General features: G+C 40.4%; 1 long non-coding RNA gene across 1 annotated transcript in view; it reads right to left on the bottom strand.

Moving 5' to 3' along the window:
• Positions 1-12021: 12021 nt before the first annotated feature.
• LOC140224256 (uncharacterized) overlaps positions 12022-20772 on the bottom strand; it is a 147185-nt gene continuing 138434 nt past the window's right edge. The window contains exon 4 of the long non-coding RNA XR_011899558.1: positions 12022-13684. This is a non-coding gene — a long non-coding RNA (uncharacterized lncRNA). The remainder of the gene's footprint in view (positions 13685-20772) is intronic.

The raw sequence follows: 20772 nt of genomic DNA, 5'->3' as shown, positions 1-20772 counted from the left end.
GGCGACTTAAACGCACGATTCGGAACGATGTTCTTGAATTACGAACGTATGACAAGTTTGACTTTTAGCCTTGCGAATATTTCAGATAATTTCTAAAGCACCAATAAGTAAGTTTCCTATTGAAGGCAAATGGCTAAAATCAACTTGAGCCAAAAATCAACTAAAAGCTACTTCCCAATGTGATATAGAGGAATAATAAAGATTCAAACTGTAAACTATCTCTTGTTTTTTCTTTTTTCTTTTTTTTTTGCGAAAGAAATATCTTAGACTCGGGTGCTCTAAAACTTAGTCAGAAAACGAATCGATTCAACATTTTTGGCGTCGATGTTCATATTTATTCCCCGTTCAATTTTACTGTATAAGATAAGTTCCTCTCTTGAACGTTAAATTTGTAGAATTAGTTCACCAGCTGGCAATTCATCTTGGTCCGCACATGGAGCGGTGATTGATGACACAACACTTCATACAGATGTTTTTAACCAAACTTTTTGCCTCCGAATTCTCCCTCACTGACGTGGGAATCTGATACATCAAGTGAGTAACTCTTGAAACCTACCCAAAATTTCACTCTCGATACAGTTAGTCAGTCGCTGTCTCGTTTACTTTTTCTCACGACCAGCACGACCTCGTCTTTAAATTTGAAATCTTCTTTAGAGAACGATTACAAAAGGAAAGTAACTTTGAAGTCGCTCGGTTATTTTTCAAAACTTGTGCATGCTGAAAATTTCAGTTGAGAGAAACTATCGGCGGTAAACGCCGCAAAAATCATTTAGTCACGGGTTGGATAAAGATGAGGAAAGAGTATACCGAAACACGCAAAATATGGACGTATCCATATTTTGCGTGTTTCGGTATACTCTTTCCTCATCTTTATCATAACAGCACGCGAGATGCGTTCTTCCGGTTATCACGGGTTTGACTTTAAAATGGATTTAACTAAAATATTTTACTCTCATTTTGAGCAAAAAGCAATGGTTTTTTTCCCTTCTTTAACGTAATTTTCTGTAGTTGCCTCATGGCTAATTTTAGCGGGTAGAAAGCACGGATACGTCTACCTTCTATCCTCCTTTTATCTCCCCCTCTATCGTCCGCTTCTTTTCAATTTTTTCCCGGAAGTTTGAAGAAAATGGAAGATACAAGTTTCACTTTCGAGCCCCTTCCCCCGTCGTTCATTTTAAAAGAAGCTTTCGGGTTCCTCGACAAACTCGAGTTTATGATGATTAGCTGTGGAAAATGCACCATTCGACGTTTCACGAAGCGGACCATTGAACGTCAAAATATTCCATCGCAAGACGATAAGACGTGATGGGAGGACAGGGGAGTCGCGACGGTAAGGGGGAGAAGGGGTTTTAAATGATCGACTTGATTCTGCGATTCGGGCTCATCTCGGGGCATTTTCCACGGATCCACGAGGAAACACGTGCTCACGCCTCGTGTAACGGCCTTTTTTCGTCACCGTATTATTTTATTAGCCTTTATGTCTCCCCAGCGGCGCACTAAGGCAGTTGCGCGTTGCCAACCGGCAGAAAAACGCAAGAAAAGAACCTCTATGCCTTCCTGCTGATCACATTCAGCTATTTTATCCATTATACGCAATCCTGTTTGCTTTTTAACTACGCAAGAAATTTCAAATTGTAATGAGACTCAAAAGAGAAAAAGTCTCCAAAACGCTATTTCTCACAAATTGAATTTGACCCGTAAATACGGCGAGGAAATCTTGAATATTTGCAAGGTTAAGATTTTCAATATTTTAAGGCAAAAACAAAAATTGAAATGGTGGTATATTATATTCAATCTTTAATCCAAGTTCCAACGAATCAAATACAAGGCCGGTGACTTTTTGTTACAAGGGACTCGTGTTGCATTCAGCAAAATTGAAGGCATAAATACTTTCCTTTTCAAAGAGTCGCGCCGCATATGCTTCAAAGCGCAGCGAGAGGCATGCTAGTGAAAAATTACACTTTGAGTAGCTTTTCTTGGCAAGAAACCAAGACATTAAAAATCTTGAATAATGTACCACAATTATTAAAATTCGTTCCAAAAACCTACTTAAACAAATTTAAAAAATGACATGTTTCTTGATTCCACCGACCTCTCGAGTTAATTGATTTCACGCGGCACCCCACCACGAGATTGGAAAACATCGACTGTGAGCCCAATTCGGCAACATTGCTCCGGAATCACTCGAACATTTTCCGTTTTAATTCCAGGCCTAGTTCATTTCCACGGTTTTCCCGCCGTTTCGTTCCCGCGTTCTTGCAAGGAATCGGCAATTCCCTGCGGCTCCATTTCCCGCCCCCGCCTTATCCCTCAAACACATGTTTGTGACATTTTGAAGCAAGTTTGGTGTGGCCTTTTTTTCTCCCTCTCCCTTCTGTGTGCGCCACACACGATACTCGAATATTTCTGAGGAAAACGTCTTGTATCTACCTTGGATTTTCTCGATCCATTTTGTTTCGACTTTAACGAACTTTCGACTCAATTTTCTGGTTACATGCATTTCAGGGCGTAGTCCTTGTTAGGGGACGTTCCTAAATTACGTAACGCGCTTTTTCGGCATTTTTGACCTCCCTCCCACATTGTAACGCTTTTGTTACTTAAGCCATTATCCTTTAACACGTAAAAACAAAATTGCATGATACTCCCCTCGAGTCCCCTTTCACCCCTAGAGCGTTACGTAATTTAGGGACGGCCCTTAATGGAAATCTGCGGAGTGCCTGATGTTCAGCAAAAAGAACGAAACAAATTAAGATATTGAAAAAAGTATAATTAGTTTGATGTAGAGTATGTATCTATCAGTAACGTCTCGGCTATCGCAACGAAAGCTCTGTGTGGAATCAGCATTGAACGTGCAGATATCTGAGCTTTGAGTACGGTATTTACAGGCAAGAAAATAAATTTTGTATTACTTATTGTTAGATTTATCAGTAAGGGTGCGAAATTTCCTTTGAAAAATGGCTTCGAAAAAATGAAAAGAAAGTGATTTGTGGACGTGAAAGAAATTTACTCTCACAGGTAGCTCAAAGACGACAAGTGGTTTTTTATGCAGGAGGCAGAGCGATTGTGATTCCGAACTGTGCTGAAAGAGACCTTAAGAATAAAAGGAAACATGACGTCTGAAGTTTAGAAAAAAATACAAGATACACATATGAGGCCTTATATGTAGCAATGGCGGATGTGAAAAATTACCATTTAGAAACACGCTTAAAAAGCTGTTTTGGTCACACAAAAATGTAATATGTTTGGCTCTGACATAATTTACAGATCTCGAAGATCACATCTCAAATATTTTCTCAAAATTTTCTAGATGCCAAAACAGTTTCTTGATAGTGTTTCGAAAATATAATTTTTCACATCCACCGATTTTTCATATGATACTCATATTTTGATTCGAAGTAACTTAAATTGCATAACCTTTAAAATAAAATTAAACACAGAGTCTGATTTAGAAAGGAAGGGGCACGATACCACTATTTCAACGCCGCGAGTAGCTCAAATTGCATAGCCGCAGAAATACAGGCGAACATGGTGAGCTCGTATGTGATGCAACAGCAACAGCCGTAGTTTTATTCATTTGGGTAAAATGATGTAACGAAGGTGTGGGTTGGTTGGATGCGAGTGAAAACTGACCCTGGTGCAAGTGTCCCTCGTGGTTCGTGACTTTTCCTCGCCGGTAAGCAGATCCCGCCCTGGCGATTTTGGATCGAAAAGCTCTCGATGACTGACGAAGCCGTACACCCTCTCATAAATTTCCCTCTTTTTTACGCTGCGTTAATCAAACAAGGGCTCCTGAGTACCCTGTTGCCATGTGGACGAGCTGGTGAAGACATCCAAAAGCAGATCGTTTCAGCTGTACGGTTTACAAGAGATTTTTTACGGGGATACACATTTGAAGTGCATTACTTGGCGTATAATGGATGTGTTTTGCTTTTTTTTCTTTTTTTTCGCAAAGATTTCAATTAAAACCAGTTTTTGGAAAAATTTATTCGATACCTCAATGTTAAAACTATAAACTAGCACTAACCACTAACTACTAAGGTACCTATTTTTAGTCGTCTGGGAGTGATTGGTTCTTTTCAGATATGAAGTTATATTTAACTAAATTCCAATAGATTTTATTCACGACGGCGAATTGGCCAACGATTAAATTTGTAAAAACCGGAGGAAAAACGTTGCTCGGTGCAAAAATGATATTTTCCTCCTCGCAAAAACGTCTACACTTTTAGAAAGTTATTGACGTGTTGATGCCGTCATCAATTCGATAGTTGATTTTTTAAACACCACTGATGAGATCATCGACATCACGCTGACCGTTGGCCTGAACATCGGATCCATCGGCTACTTAACACATTAAATCATACACATTTTAGTCCATCAGGATTTAAAGTTTTTCGTTGCTCCCACCCCTTCTTTTGCTAGGCATAACCGTATCTATCGCCGCGTTCTGATGACATCCAAAAATGCATATGCTGCTCCGAGAAAATTTAAAACTAAAGCTGGCAACCGTAAAAAACGAACGTTTTCACTCACACACGATCGTAGTAGTTACTTTGCGAACAACGACTTCACCATCGACAGGGGGGCTCCTTCCTCCTCTCCAATCCCCTCTTAAACCTGAACGCAAATTCATCTACTCCGGGTCACGTACTGTTTACTTAAACTAATATTGCCCCCCCCCCCCCACCATGTGCCCTCCGCTATCCAGTATTCCCCCTTTCACTCTCGTTTCTCCGCGTGCATAGTTTGATTTTTCAACAAAATTTCCAGTGCGTATGTCTATTACTTCCCCTCTTGGGATCTCAGAACTGATTATTTACCTCCGAGATCAGCTTATCTCTATTTTTTCGAGTTCAGGTCCCCCTCTACCCCTCTTAATCCCTATATCTGTCTCCGTCGGCGCGCCGTGTCATCCTCGTCATTCGGTGGAAATTGGATTTGGTTTCGAGGTGTGGGTGTGGGTGACCGCCGTTGGTGCGGTGAGAGGCCCTGAAATTATTTCCAATTCCACTCCGTTTTTGTCAGGAGGAATTCCGCACAGTGGAGTTGACAACGAGCGAAGGTGGAAATGTTACACGATTTGAACCTCCGAAGAGAGATGAAATGAACTTTGCAACTTTGCAAAATTGTTTGTGAAATTAACGGTTACTAATTAAATTTACATAAATTTTATTTTAGTTTCGAAATTAAAAATTATGTTAGATGTGTAAAAAGAGATACTTAAATAAAAAAAATACTAAATTTTCAGAGTTAGAGTAATCTATAATAAGAACTGATATTACCACCTGATAGAGTGCCAGCAGCTGCGGTTAAACTTAAAGTAATTTAATTTCGTTTATTGCTTTTTTCGGCGCTAATAATTATAATCAACTTTTTTTAAGAATCCGTTTAAACCTTTCATGAACGCGGATAAGTTGGTTGATCTTCATTGTGACAGGTTTTAAGAGGTCCCGTTCAAGATTTCATGTTTTTTGGGCACAGTGAAGCCATGTTCTTTAAGGAGCCAAAGCAATACACATTTTGGAAGTCATAAAATTAACGCGATTCTTATCTCACCGCACCAAAAAAAACGAAAAAAACCAACAACAACAACAACATGCAGCGAATCACACATCAGTGGTAGAAATGAAGGAAAAAACTTAGTTCAGTTCATAATTTTCATTTTTTAAAAAATGAACACTTGACATCCTCACCCCTCTGATTTTCTGCGCTTCTTGTGCATGCTTTCCCGTTACATGAAGGTTTTTTCAATTCTACGGAAAGTAACTTTTGATTATTTTTCATTTTTTTTAAAAGTAAAAAATCTATATTCCTCCAGGAAAATTAAATCCAAGCAGAGATAATTTTTTAACACTACTGATATTTTAGTTTTCAGGTTTTGGAGTCCTCCAATAGAGACGAAGCACAGCAGACTAATTGTGGACTGCATTTTGCAATTTGGAGCTATAATTTTTTTTTTTTTTTTTTTTTTTTTTTTTTTTTTTTTTTAAGAGCTTGCGCACTCTAGGTATAGTTCATTGGCCTTAGTCGTGTAGACAAACAGCCACCGCTAAATGATGGAAAGTTTAACATGAGATTTGATTACTGATTATGTGGGATTCTAGTTCCTGGTATAGTTCGATTTCAGTTCTTGCTAAGATTCTGACTCATCTAAAAAAACACTTATGTGCATAGGGAAACTAATGTCACATTCGTTGTTTTTAAACCGGGCTAGAATCGATAGGTCCAAATTGCAAAATGTAGTCCAATTTATGGTTGAACGTCTGGACTCGAAGCTGCGTGTCCCACTGTGCGATGGCTCTCCCCTTGGAGACGCGCGACGCCTAGTTTGCTATGGAAATTAGAGTATTGAAGTTTTGTTTATTCTAATTTATCACCGGTCCTCCCCCTTCCCCTCCTTTTCGGCCCGTGATTGTATTGTTCATTGACGAGGGGAGCCCCTTCCTGCCCCGTCCCTCCAGATTCGGCCCCGAAGTCACCGACTTCGGAGGCGCATCACGTTCCAAGGTGACAAATATCGAAAATTAGTTCGCATATTTGATCATGTGACCAGGATACCAATGAGACGGCAGCACTCCGCCGGAAAACTTCTTAACTATACACTTCACCCCTTAGGATAATCCTACAGAACATGGAAGATCGTTCATCTCATTAGAACGTTGGCTCTTGGATATCATTCGAAGTAGCGTCATTTTCGGGGCCTTCACACATGACGGAAGGAAAGAGAACCTACAGTAACAGCCTACACAATTCTTGTCAAATTTCCTTGGGAGTAAAGAGGAAACAAAGTAATTTACATTCCTGCTTCACATAGCGTGAACAACATAGTGAGGGAAAAAATTGGTAATTACCTCTTAAGTTACAACAAGATTTTCAAAAAGAGATCGTGAACTTCAAGAGGATTAGCTAATTTTCAACTTCCTTCACTGATCCATTAGTTTTATATTTCAAAAAGAAAGAGAGGGGCAGAATGAATTTAAAAAAACCGATAACTCAAAGTATCTGAGGAACATCTTCTCCGAAATTACTGAGTACGATGTCTGGGGCAAATACTTTTTTTAATGGTTTAAAAAGTTAAATCCCATATTAATTCAATCAAAGATACTTGTTTCTCTCACTCTGTGAACAAACACACGTGTCAACGAAAACTGTCTCAACGAATGAGATGAACATTTGCTCTAATGTTAGGGAATATTCGAGGCGTGTACATTTGGCAGCCTCGGGAATTTCCAGGAAAGTTCGGAAAATTTCATTTCCTTTAAGTAGAGGTCCTACACCTGATGAGCTGCGGAAGCCCATTGAAAGTTGGATCAGTGAATAGATAATTCGTTGCTAGTGTTTTCCTGAACTTGGACACGTGCGTAGATGAGCTTTGGGGCACGTGTCTTTCTCTTGAGAAGAGTGGAGGAGAGAGAGTGGTTAAGGGGATATTGTTTTGCTTTTCCTCTCTGGGTCGCGGAGAAGGGTGGAGCAAAAACTTGGCCGGAATGACACTTGAGAGCTAATTTCTTTCTCAAATTCTTCTCTCTGCTTTGTTGCCTGGTGGTTGTAGAATTGGTTACCCGTTATTTTCAAACATTGCGAGTGGGTGGGGGGGGGGGCAATCTAATACATTCAATTACGACAATAAAGATACGTAGTTTTAACGTTTTTCTTTACCTGCACCTTGCTATACTTACTTAAAACTTGAATATCTCGAGGTATCGTGAAAGCTGTTATACTCTTTAAGTTGGTTGGTTTTAGGTTTTGTTGATTTCATTGCGAACGTTACAATATTTGCTGCTTCTTCGTTCAATTCATTGGTATTTGGGTAAAAAAAGCACCTGTTGAATTGCGAGAGGCATATCATTGGTACTCCACCTACATGTTTTTGCTGAAGTTTTAGATCTGAATCTTAACTTAAAATTGTATTGGTAAAATACATTCATTTGCTTAACAAGGTGGAGAAATGGTGCTGGGTCCACACCATTTCGCGGGGAAACAAAGCCAAGAAATACCAAAAATTAAAATTAGAGTCAAAAATAAATTTTTAGAACTATAATGCGTACCAGTACGAAACTGGGGGGGGGGGGGGGGGGGGAGTGTTCAGCTCAGGCAGTTTGCAATGGAATATTAAGTTGGAGTCACGCCGAGAGATCTTTACCGGTTTGGGCCGGTGACTCCAACTTAATATTCCATTGCAAACTGCCTGAGCTGAACACTCTCCCCCCTCAGTTTCGTACTGGTGCGCATTAGAGTTCTAAAAATTTATTTTTGACTCTAATTTTAATTTTTGGTATTTCTTGGCTTTGTTTCCCCGCGAAATGGTGTGGACCCAGCACCATTTCTCCACCTTGTTATATACAGTTTTGGGCCGCTTCTTAGTGTTTAATTTTTTCATTCATTTGCTTATTTGTAACTAAGGTTTATTAAGAAGTAAAGTCAATTTAGAGGGGTAAAGTGATTTGATAATTGCTAAGGACAGAGCAGCGTATTACAGGGGAGAAACCCCTTCAATGGCTACAGTTATTGATAACCGTTAGGGTAGGGATGGAAAAATTCAATCTTTAGATGGCAACATTGACTCTAGATTCCTTCGAAATTCTGTTCCGGGCTAAATTGGCCGGAAAAAGGAGTTATTCAGCCTGTAAAATTAAGTAACGTGGGGAGGCGGCCGAGACTGGGCGGGCGGGCGGAGGGGGCTACTTTTTGAAGGCGCGTTTTAATAAAAATAAGCTGCGCAGTGTACAGCAACGTTCGAAGAATGAGGGTCCACCCGGAAGAGCTAAGTCGTAACGGTAAGTTATTGGGCCACTTTTGGATATTACGCAGGATGGGACTAATTTCATTTGCGATGGCTGTCGAGATTTTTCTTGCGTCTCTGGTTCAGAATGTGCTCGTTCGAACTTCAGCGATTTCCGGCATAGGCCCTATGAGAGGAAGCGCCGTGAAGTGTATAGGATACATTTTCTGTAGTAAAAACTGCAGTTCTTGGCACTTATTATGTCTCTCTAGTATACTATACTCTAATACTAAAATATATGCATGGCATTCTCTCTGTTGAGAACATGCAAGAGGGAGGAGGAGAAAATGGCATGAATACATTTTAGTTTTTTGTAAATTAAAATTTCACATTCCTCGTCTTTTTCTTCATTCTCCTTGTGAGAAAAAAGAACTTTAGGTAAGGAAAATGGATGCGAAGTACAAATTCCTGATAGTTTTGAGGCTGACAAGAGCTGTAACTTTTTAAAGATTCGTGGGCAGAGAGATCAGCAATTCTTGGTATTTGATCAAATTACGAGACAAATCTCTGTAAGGTAAAAAGCTTTGAAGAAAAATATAGTACACTTGAAATTTTACAGATTTTTAGATTTCTTGTACTCCATTTTTCAGGCAAATTACAAGGAACTGCCCCAAAGATTATAGAATTTGATTGCTGACATCCAACTTTCACGATCCGCTCTCAAATGGACGCTACTACTACTACAATAAACATTGAACGATGGGTACAGTAGTGGCAACAATTAAAAGCTGTCGTGAAATAAATTCTGTCATAATTTAATCACGTTGCAAGAGCCTACGACCAAAAGGGTAGAATAAATGAAAATGGAGCGTAAGTGTTGAGATTCGATAAAAATAAGTTTAGTACATTTAAGTTTAAAAACGTCAAATTATGAATTATCCTGAATTTATGACTGATTCGGGGACGGACGGATCAGATCAAAACGGAGTATCGAACGCTTGACAAAGGATGTATATTTTGTACAAGTCGTGATACCATTTCGCAACATTCTCGACGCCATACCGAATGCAGAACGAGACCCGAGTAGCAGCGCGAATAAAATACTCTCACAGGGCCAAATAATGATTCGTGAGATCTCAAATCTGCCGGGGGCTCATAAACGAGTTGAGTTCATTTCTCATACGTTCGCAATCGTCTCGTCTTAGGTCCGATATCTAGGAGGTAAACGCCGAGTCTCGAAAATTGCGCGGGGAATTAGATCGGCGTGAATACGAATAAACCGGGCAGAAAACGAGTGCCGGAACACTCTTGAGTTTTTTACCAGCATGCCAGATTCCAAAATATCTATCGCCCGCAGAGCAGCGAACTTCTTCCATATTCCCCAAAAACGAGGAGATGATCATCCAATCTTTTAGCGATAACTTTCTTTAGGTTAGAGTCTAGGGAAGTATCACTAATGGATCGTATTCGATAGCGGCTCAATGTATCGTTTGGTTAAAAAAAATAAAACAGAACCTCAAATCAAAATTTTAGGATATTGATCAGAAAACCTGAAAATGAGAAATTTCGTACGTAGCAATTTCACTACTCTTGGCCAATTAGTACTCATACGAATCAAAAATCTATCTCAAAAAACCCGTTCCATCAGGCTACTCAATTGATTTTGGAGGCTATGTGTACGTTTTGAACCAATCGATATCGATACAATCTCACTCGTGTGATGTATCGAATACAGTCTATAAAAGAAAAGATAAAAAAAAAACTAGCGGGAAAGCTCTAATACATTCGCATTAGAGAAGCGCTCAGCGTTTTTCTATGCAGACGCGTTTTTAAGATCCTTAAAGGAAATGAGCACCATTTAGGCGAAAAAATTCGCGCTCCAATATTTCAACGATCGATTTTGAGAAAACTACACTAACGCTAAAAAAATAAATTGTAGAAAAACATTTATCGTCCTCCGTGCTATAACATCGGAAGCATTCAATAAAGATATCACAGATTAATCTATTCTAAATATTTTAGGCCCCTCTCCGCCTTCTTGTTGTTGTGCTGGTGCGCCATTTGAACACATTGCCACTGGTAAAATTCAAGAGGCAGGTTGGAATCATACACTGGACAAAAAAACCGCTTGGATCTAGAGTCCAGACTCTTGAAAACAATGACAAGAAAAAAATACTCTTGATTCAATCGGATTTTTGCTTAAATCAAGAACCCAGCCACTTAAATTAAGCAGATTTCCTTTTGATTCAAGTAAAAATCCGATTGAATCAAGAGTATTTTTTCTTGTCATTGTTTTCAAGAGTCTGGACTCTAGATCCAAGCGGTTTTTTTTTCTAATACAAAGCGCTGAGGGCTTATTAAAAACCCTAGATGGGATATTTCCCCAGACAGGTATTATAACGACATGTCATCTGACAACACCTCAAAGTTCCTCCTGTATTACCTTAAAATCCCCCGAGGGGGGAAGGAGTAAGGTAAGGGGTAGGCGTGCACGGAGGAGTCGGAAGAAATCACCGACGTGGAGAATCCACTGACCCGTTCCGCTGCGCACTACCACCACCGCACGGGAAACAGGACAAATAAGGGGGGATCGCATCGCTCTCCAGGATTCGTCGCATGGGGGTTGACTTGACTTCCGTGCCCCCTCAAACTCATCCCCAGTGACCTTCAGACTGCACAACTATGACGCATTGCTCGTACAAAGAGCAACCGAAATCAGAGACCTTAACCAACCGACGAACTCCGATGCCGAGTTTACATAGATACATAAAAATGCACTGGCTCAGATTTCAGTTTATTCAAAGCATTTTCTATTTATGACCTAAGGAAATATGAAGGGCTCTTTCACTTGCCACGCTTCAAGTAGCATTTTTCAACGGGATAATCGCGATATTTTGAAATTAAACCGCGATTTCTTTTTTGCTATTTTTCGGCGAGAAAATCGCTAGGATCAGTTTATACACGGAATATTCTATTTAAGACTTCAGGATGTATAAACGAAGCTCTAATACTTGCCACTTCTCGAGTAGCATTTATCAAGGGAAAATCGCGATATTTAGAAATTAAACTGTGATTTTTTTACGATTTTTCGGCGACAAAAATGCTAGGATTATCAACATCAGAGCAATTTCTTCCATCAAACCGCAATTTTCAGCTCTATCAAATCGTGTTCGATAAAATCGAAATTTTATCTCCATTTATCACGATTTTTTGTTGGATAATATTGCGATAATCTTCGTCGATAGAATCGCGATTTCGTTACAAATTTATGCGATGATATTGCAATTTATCGAAATTTTTCATCCCATAGCACCGCAATTAATGAACGCCGATAAAATCGCGATGTGTTCTCCGATCAAATCACAGTCTACAGCGATCTCTGCTACTTGGGTCCAGGGAAGACGCTACGTGAAACAGTGAGATACAAAACGTTTAAGATCGTACTGTCGTGATACCATAGAGAGCGGTAAGTGCATGAGAGATGAACCTCGAGACCCATAAAAGCATGTACTAACCATGGCTCATACAGAAATGCACTTACTGCTCTCTAACCATGGCTCATACAGGAATGCACTTACTGCTCTCTTCGCTATCACGACAGCACAGGGGATGCGATCGGTAAACTCGAGGATTTCAGCGCCATCTCGCAACGTCGGCCGGAAGCTCTTCCACAGAGACTGCGGTTTTCCGAAATCACTTCCTCCGCGCGCACGAATAAGCATCCCTCCGCCCTCCCTCGACTGACAAATTGCAATTAGGCTTCGTTTTGAGACCGGAGGATGAACTAAGGTCGCGCCGAGGGCACGCCGCGAGAATGCAAACGTTTGCTGCCGGGAGCCGGGCACCGGGACGGGGAGTCGGGGCCTAGAAAATGGAACAAATAGCAAATATTTCAGCCCCGGAGGCTAATACACCCGCCGAAACGTGAGTTGAGTAACAGGAGGTAAATCTTCCTCTCGCCGGAGTTAGCGGGGATTAAGACGTCACAGGATAACACGGAAGGGAGGAGGGTGTATTTTAAGAGCCCGAGGGGACGCGTGGGGCTGTCCTCGATCGGACGACACCCAAAAATATATATGCTCTGACCACTGAAATCAACACCGTCCAATCATGGCCAATAATACAGTAATGGTAGTAATAGTCCATAATATGAACGTATTTCTGCCAAACGGAAGTATGTGCATTAAGACATGAGCCCTAAGATCAATTAGAATATATGCATAACAGGGCTCACACCATAATGCACGTAGTTCCGTTTGACAGAAATACGTCCATATGGTAATTGCGTCTGTAAATTCCAAGTATCTTTTTCAACATTCAACATGCGATGAACCCAATGTCACTATCAAACTTCTGAAACTCTTTGCCTCTCTATTTCTCTAATTTAAAAATCTAAATTTTGTAGATACACCCATTTTCAAAATTCTTTGTAAAGACGTTAATAGCTTATGACGCTGAATGTCTTTAAAAATTAACTAACTAACTAACTAACTAACTAACTAACTAACTAACTAACTAACTAACTAACTAACTAACTAACTAACTAACTAACTAACTAACTAACTAACTAACTAACTAACTAACTAATTAAAAATGCTTGGGTACGGCTTGGTATGCTTGGGTCTTCTTTGTTCTTTCAAAAAAAAAGAAGGAAAAGAGAGGGAAAAATGAATCGGCAAAAGAATCCAAAACTGAAGCTTATAGGTTAAGAAAAGGCCGTTACTATGAAAGATTTTGATAATTATTTGAATGAATAAATTGTACATTCAATGCATTTTTAATACAGTGTATATAGATTAAAATATAAAAAAAAATTTGTCATAGGTTTAGTATGAATGTAGAATTGTAGACTGAAGGTATCAAAAAAATTTTCTTGGAAATATGAACGAATGTTCATTCTACTCACGGGCAATCAACTTTAATACTGAACCCATAGCAAGACCAAGTTTAGTAGCTCACCTGCTCCTGAAACAAACCAAACGAGAAAAATTATTATGGGCAAATATGTACGCAGATGAAAAATTCCCGCTGATATTAAAAGCTCTGCAAATTCAAGGTGTGTAAACTGATTAAATATACATGCTCAACTGAAGCTGTAAAGAAGAAACTTTTTCCTCAAAGATTTTTGGAGAATTTCAAGTCGCCGGCGCGGCGTGCTCCCCTGGTATGACCGTACCTCTTTCGGCATTACAGCGAGTTGTTTCGGAATGAATATTCACTGGAACAAAAACACATTAGATCTAGAGTCAGACTCTTGAAAACATTGACAAGAAAAAATACTCTAGATTCAATCAGATTTAAGCTTAAATCAAAAGGAAATCCGCTCAAATTAAGAGGCTTGGTTCTTGATTTAAGCAAAAATCCGATTGAATCAAGAGTATTTTTTCTTGTCGATGTTTTTAAAAATCTGGACTCTAGATCCTATGTGTTTTTTTTCCAGCGTTTCGGAATGAACATTGGCGAAACCTTCAAGCTCGGTCAAAATCTACTTCGTCCATACACAGTTCTAGGAGAGCGAAATACGTTCAGGCGTATGATATCAATCTGAAAGGGTTAAGGGGTCGCGCGTTGACAATTTCGCAATTCGGTCCATCTCTCACTCCGGTTTTATTAAGGGCCTACCTGTGACGCCGCACCGACAAGATCCCGAGAAATAACCGACGGATGGGGCGGAGGGGAGGAGGAACGGATTCCTGCCTTTTTCAAAAAACCCAGTGGGAGGGAGCTATCTCACCGAGGATTAGTTTTCACTCGAATACGTATTAAACTATACTTCGCCCCCGCAAAAGAGGAGAAAAAACCGCGGATTTAAGCAGCCTTGCCACATTTCCTTCTCACACGGAAAAAAAACTCGTGTAGGGGACCCGAAGTTTAGGTCATATGGATCTCTGAAGTTTCAGATTGAGCATCTGAACACTTCAGGTCTAGCTGTCGAGGTTCAGATCACACATCTGAAACTTCAGTTCTTACATCTGAAGTACTTCAGTTCTTACATCTGAAGTACTTCAGATGTGAGAACTGAAGTTTTTCGGATGTAAGAACTAAAGTTTTAGATGTGTGATTCGAACCTCGACAGCTAGACCTAAAGTGTTCAGATGCTCAATCTGAAAACTTCAGAGATCCATATGACCTAAACTTTGGGTCCCACGCACGAGTTTTTTTTCTCATATCTGTGGAATTTTTGTGAATGCTGGACGTAAGAACTCGGTATTTAGACAAATCTAGTCATTTTCAGTCGATCAAAAATATTGAGCGATTGATTCTTGCAGGGTGTCTACTAAAATAGGCTGACCAAAAAACAGTACCTTTATAGAACTTTATCAGTACATTCCCAAGAAATTCAACCTCCTCGACAGCAAAATTCAGTACTTTTTCAGTACCTTCAATTGACGGAATGTCAAAAATTTCAAAAATTTGAGTCCCTCTCTCAAATTGCGACAAAAATGACAAAAAAAAGGAAAAAAATCCGAACTTCATGCGGAATTTCCCCACTTTTTCAGTACTTCCGGAGAGCTGTTAAAAAATCAGTACTTTTTCCGGACTTTCCGTAAATTCCGGACTTGTGGACACCCTGCTTTGACACGCGCGACTTACAAGGTACGTTAATTCATATGTCATCCAACCGACAACGTCGAGAGGTTAGATAAACTGGAGAAAAGAGAGCAAAAAATTCAATTATGAAAACGAGTCGAGAGAGGTAGCTGGGTGTCGCAAGCGAAAGGGTGAGGAAGGGATCCGAGGCAGGAGATAGTAGGCAGGTGAAGGAGGGGCCCGGGGGTGATGGCGCGGGGAGCGAGGGGGGATGATACGGATAATCCGTATCGATTATCAAAACCGCAAGCTTCGTACTAGATATGGGAGGAACAAATTAATTTCTGAGCCGGGATCAAAACCGCACGTGGGAGGGGGCCCAATCCGGGTGCGGCTCCGCCAGCGGAAGGACTTCGGACGGCCACATCCAGGGCCCACTTCCCACATCCAACATCACCATGAAAAGCGCACGGAAAAAGACACATTTTTGTCATCCACTCCAGGTGCAACAGGGAGCCAGTGCTCCCATTCGATGTCCGTCAAAAGTTCCGGAATTCGGAACTTTTTTGTTCCAATGGAGATGTTGCATGTGTGAGGAATTTACGATTTGACCGTTGATTCTTATGTAAAAGTTCGCGAGAAACACGATGTGGCCACTGGTTTTCTCTGAAATCAACTTCCAAGCTCAAAAAAAGCTCTCAAGTCGAGGCCAAAATGGAGGGATATCCCACGCTATCCTGAGAGTCCACCTCTACATCAAGACAAACTCTCCATGCAAAGATAGGGAGCAAATACATTGACAGGGCTGCCACTTGATTTGGGGACTCCAAAACTGAAAACACGGCATCACTGCTAATGTATTTACTCCCTATCTTTGCATGGAGAGTTTGTCTTGATGTAGAGGTGGACTCTTAGGATAGCGTGGGATATCCCCTCCATTTTGGCCTCGACTTGAGAGCTTTTTTTGAGCTTGGAAGTTGATTTCAGAGAAAACCAGTGGCCACATCGTGTTTCTCGCGAACTTTTACATGAGGATCAACAGTCAAATCGCAAATTCCTCACACATGCAACATCTCCATTCCCCCCACTCCATGACGGTCAAAAGTTCCGGGATTCTTTTAGTTAAAAGTTCCGGGATTCTTTATAGATTTTTCAAAAGTTACTGAAAATTCAGAAGGAACGAAACATTTCGGGAATGCAGGATAGTAAAACTCGCAACGAATGTACTGAAATACTTCAAATTATTTTTCTTTGGTTCGGCAGCTACGTCAATGAGCGGAGGGAAAGGACATCGCCGCGCGTGGGAGGATGAAGAGGGATGCGTCGAAGGGAGGTTTACAATCCGGGGGTTGAGTAACGAGTGGTTTTCGACAGGTAATAGATACTTGGGGCGGGGCTACTGTATTCAGGACAGAGTTTCCGAGCATTGTTCTTCTCACGAGAGGATGAAAGCTTGAGGACAGATCTCTGGCTCCTTTTAAGCTCAAGCGAGGAGCAAGGATTTGGCCGCCAGGTATCTATGACCTGAACAGAGACTTCCACTTTGAAGGAGCCAAGAGAGGACGTTCCAAACAACGAACGGATTGTTGCATAGACTAAAGACTGGTTTATTATAGGGTGGATTGGGATGAAATGATACCATTGTTTGATTTGAAAATCAAATAGAGAGAAACCTATTTTTTGCTCTTGGTTGAAAGAAGAAGAATACTAAAATTAGCCTTTTAACGATACGCGATGATTTAAGAGTATAGAATATCCATGTTTGGTGGTATAAAATGTGGACCTCAAGAGTCTGAGTTTGCATACACTTGAAAAATAGAACTAAAACTAGCAATCTCCATTGCCCTGTCTAAAAATTATGCGATCATTATTAGTTCAATATTGAAACAACGAAGAAGTCTCCGTATTCAAGTTATCTTGTGAATTTTCTGTTATTGAGCGAAAAATTTTAGAAAATGTTGAAGACGGCTAGAAGATTTTGTTGCTCCTTGCAGAAAATTAATATGATTACATAATTTCTACACAGGGCAATGAATATTGCCGGTGTTGGTTCTAGATTAACTAATCCAAAAATAAATTTCGTCCCAAAAAAGAGAAGAAATCTTATTATTTCGGTTCAAGGGACCTTCGATCGGAAGATTAATCGGCTACAAGACTGCATTCAGATGGACCAAAGATCACGCGTACGAAAAAAAAGGGAAGAAAAAAGTCATTGAAGGGAAGATGGAAAAGCCAATCTTTCGACAGGGAGGGAGGAAGGAAAATTTCAGCGAGGCTAGGGGCCGAGGCCACTTAAAAAACTCGACCCTCGGATGAATTGGCACCACGCCGGGATGAAAGGACCCAAGCGGCGCCGCGGTGAAAAACCGATCGAGAGGCAAAAGGGTGCTACTCCTTGACGCGAGAGAAATTTCTGATTCATGATGGATCGGTGCCGACCGATTATCAATCGTCAAAGCTGACGCTTTCCACCCCGACCTTCCTGCCCGTGACGAAGTTGTCTGCGGGGTGACAGCTTGCCACGACGAGTTCACGAAGTTCACTTGTTGCGAGTTATTAAGGATACATTAACGTCGACTAACGAGAAAATTATGAGGAAAAAGTGGGATGATCCAACAATAGAGTCAAAAATATACGGCTAGGTCAAAGTGGATATGCGACTCGTTAAACAGACTACTGCTTTGCCTTTTTAAAAAAAAGGCATTGAAAAAGGCATTGAGATCTTTCAAAGTAGAAATTATATATTTTCAATTAATTACAATTTAACTTCTGTTTTTGATATCGTATTTTGTGGTTTTGTTCGTCTCAATAAAAAAATAACATGATGAACTTCACGTGATAGCAATGCAAGCTTGGACGATTCATAAAACTGATTGTCAATCGGCAAAATATATAGGTACAAAAAAAAGCGAGAGAAAGAGGAAGAGAGGAAAAGAGGTATATTAGGACTTATATTTTAAAAAAGAGCAGCAGCATAGAAGACTTTCGTGTGATTACAAGCTGTATTGCAAAAATTGGTTGGCAGATTGAACTTCATGCAAAAGGTTTCGTTAAATGATTAACCCATTTGTCAAAAATAAATTACACTCTGTACAAAAAGCAAGACGGAATAATATTTTACTGCGTGCTTCATCTCGGTGATCCCATCATTTTGACCTGAGTTATTAAACTTCAATATTAACAAAGTTTTAAGTTAGTTCAATAAAAAGTCGAAACAAAAAAAGTGCATTCTTGATAAAAAAAAATGGAAGAGACAACACTCTCCTTCAAGTTTCAAGATATGCAACATGCTTTCACACACGTTAAAATAGTGGTATTAAAGCGCTTCTAAAAAATTACTCTGCGCCTTGCACCAACCAGATTTTCTTTCCCAACGTTGAATTTTCTGTTGATGCTGCCAATTTGAAGGGGGGAATACTATAGTGCCGACATTTTTTTAATATAAATCAGACAATATTCGGGAGACGCTGCGTGGTATTAAAATCATAATACAGCCTTTCTGAGGAAGAGTAGAGGCAAAATTATTTACGCGTTATGCGAGAGCGGGAGACACTTCATGGAAACTTCATTACCACAACACCATAATGCGAGTATACTTTATATACGGGGATGAAGTTGACCAAGTCTGGTAAAGGATGATCTCCAAGTTTGAGACGGCAACAGAGACAAATGGCGCGACGTCCACTCGAAAATGCACCTTCTCGAAGAGGGTGAGGGGTGCAGGCGATCAATTATATATGACAACCCCAGAGTTTAAGGCCGACTCGCGCAGGATGATTTCGACGGTAAAAAAACTAAAAATCAGGGTGCACCTTGCAGTAATCCTAAGTCCTACCCTATGATTGATTGCAGTGTAGGCTACCGGAAGGTGGGAGGGGTGGTATCAAGACGTGCGCACACTTTACAAGCGCGTCCGCGTCGCGACGATATGCTTAGGGGACGTCTTTAGAGGAAACGTCACCGTCGCGACGCTCATAGTGGCGTCCAGACGCTCTGCGTTGTTGTCAGTTCGTGAGGAAAAGGCATGTCCTCTGCTAGTTTGTCATAAAGTATGTCCTAGACTGGTCCTATAGTACCTGTATAGGGATAGTGCGGGCATGTCGCTAATTTTGAGGTTAGGTCATGGAGCTTTCAGAACCCAAAAGGGCAAACAAGCTATGAATGCAAATTATCCACGATAATTAATTATTACAATTGGATTGCATTTTGCCAAAAGGACCCGAGAGCATTCAAACGTCGCTAAGATGGTGCAACTGTTGTTACCTTGCAAATATAAACTAATCATCTTAAACGAGTTTTATCTTTACTCTATATAAACTATAAATCCAGACGAAAATTACCTTTGTAAATTTAGTTTTTTGCACGACTTCAGCAATTGTACTGGAAAGAATGTAAGTTGCACAATCCTAGCAACATGGGAATGCTCTTGGTTCCTTTTTGCAAAATGCAATCCATTTGTTAGACCCGTCGTTTGTAAAGCACGTATTTGACTTAGTTTTTGCATTAATTGACAATTGGACGGAGTTAAACAGAAAGGAACCAAGCCACATCGAGATCGAACCGAGAAAAAGAGGTTTAAAGTTTGGCTCCTGCATAAGACTCAATGTAAAAGATAAACTTCAAGTTCAATTTCTGCAAAATTTGCTCCAACAATATCTTTGATTTTTTGGCGATAGATAGTAGAGCAGTGGTTGAGTTCAAAATCACTCATAACTCAATTTTTTCCAAAATGTGGGTTGGTTCCTTTCTGCTTAACTCAGTCCAATTCGCTGTATAGACCTGGGACATCATGTATACTGGAAGTAGGTAATGACATTGATTCCCGCTCATCAGTGAAGTCAAAAATATTTACTGAGAAAAATATAGTAAGAGAATAGCTCCGATGACAATACACCTCTGGACTGCAGAATATACGCATTCTCATCAAAGCTTTACGGAAAACGCGCGCTCTGGTACAGTCGCTTGCTTTGTGAACGAGGCTTTCAATGTGGCTGAAAGAGCGAACATTGGTTGACGATATTCATAAACTCGCGCAGATCTTAACCTGACTTTTTTTCCCCAGGGACACGAAATCAAATTCAAACATCTACAAAGCACTGAAAAATCTCGGCACTGTCGAATTAACGATCTGACCCTTTATTGAAGAAGAGAAGTTTCGGAAGGAGTGGTGGGGCGTGAAGGATCGATTATCGATATTTCCCCCATTTGAAGCTATGGTAAAAAATCTATTATTAAGGTGTTCATTGCGAATACCCTTTTTATCGATCATTTTCCATTGGTTTAAATGGCAGATCGATCGATATACCGCAAAAACTTGAGATTCTGGCTTCGTCCGGCAGCGGCGCTGTGCATGGGTAATTAGGGCCGCTGCCTTAAAAAGCGTCGTGGAAAGCCACGAAAAGGGACCAGTATCAGGCTTCCTTACTTTGTCGGCGCCCGCCGCGGCCTTTGAGTCGCTCGTCCGACCTCAGGCCACAGCTTCCCGGGGCAAGTGATTGATAGCCTTTGGATATCGACCTTCT

This window comes from Bemisia tabaci, chromosome 3, assembly GCF_918797505.1.
Source record: "Bemisia tabaci chromosome 3, PGI_BMITA_v3".
Taxonomy (NCBI): Eukaryota; Metazoa; Arthropoda; class Insecta; order Hemiptera; family Aleyrodidae; genus Bemisia; species Bemisia tabaci.
This window is presented reverse-complemented; position numbering and strand designations above follow the sequence as displayed.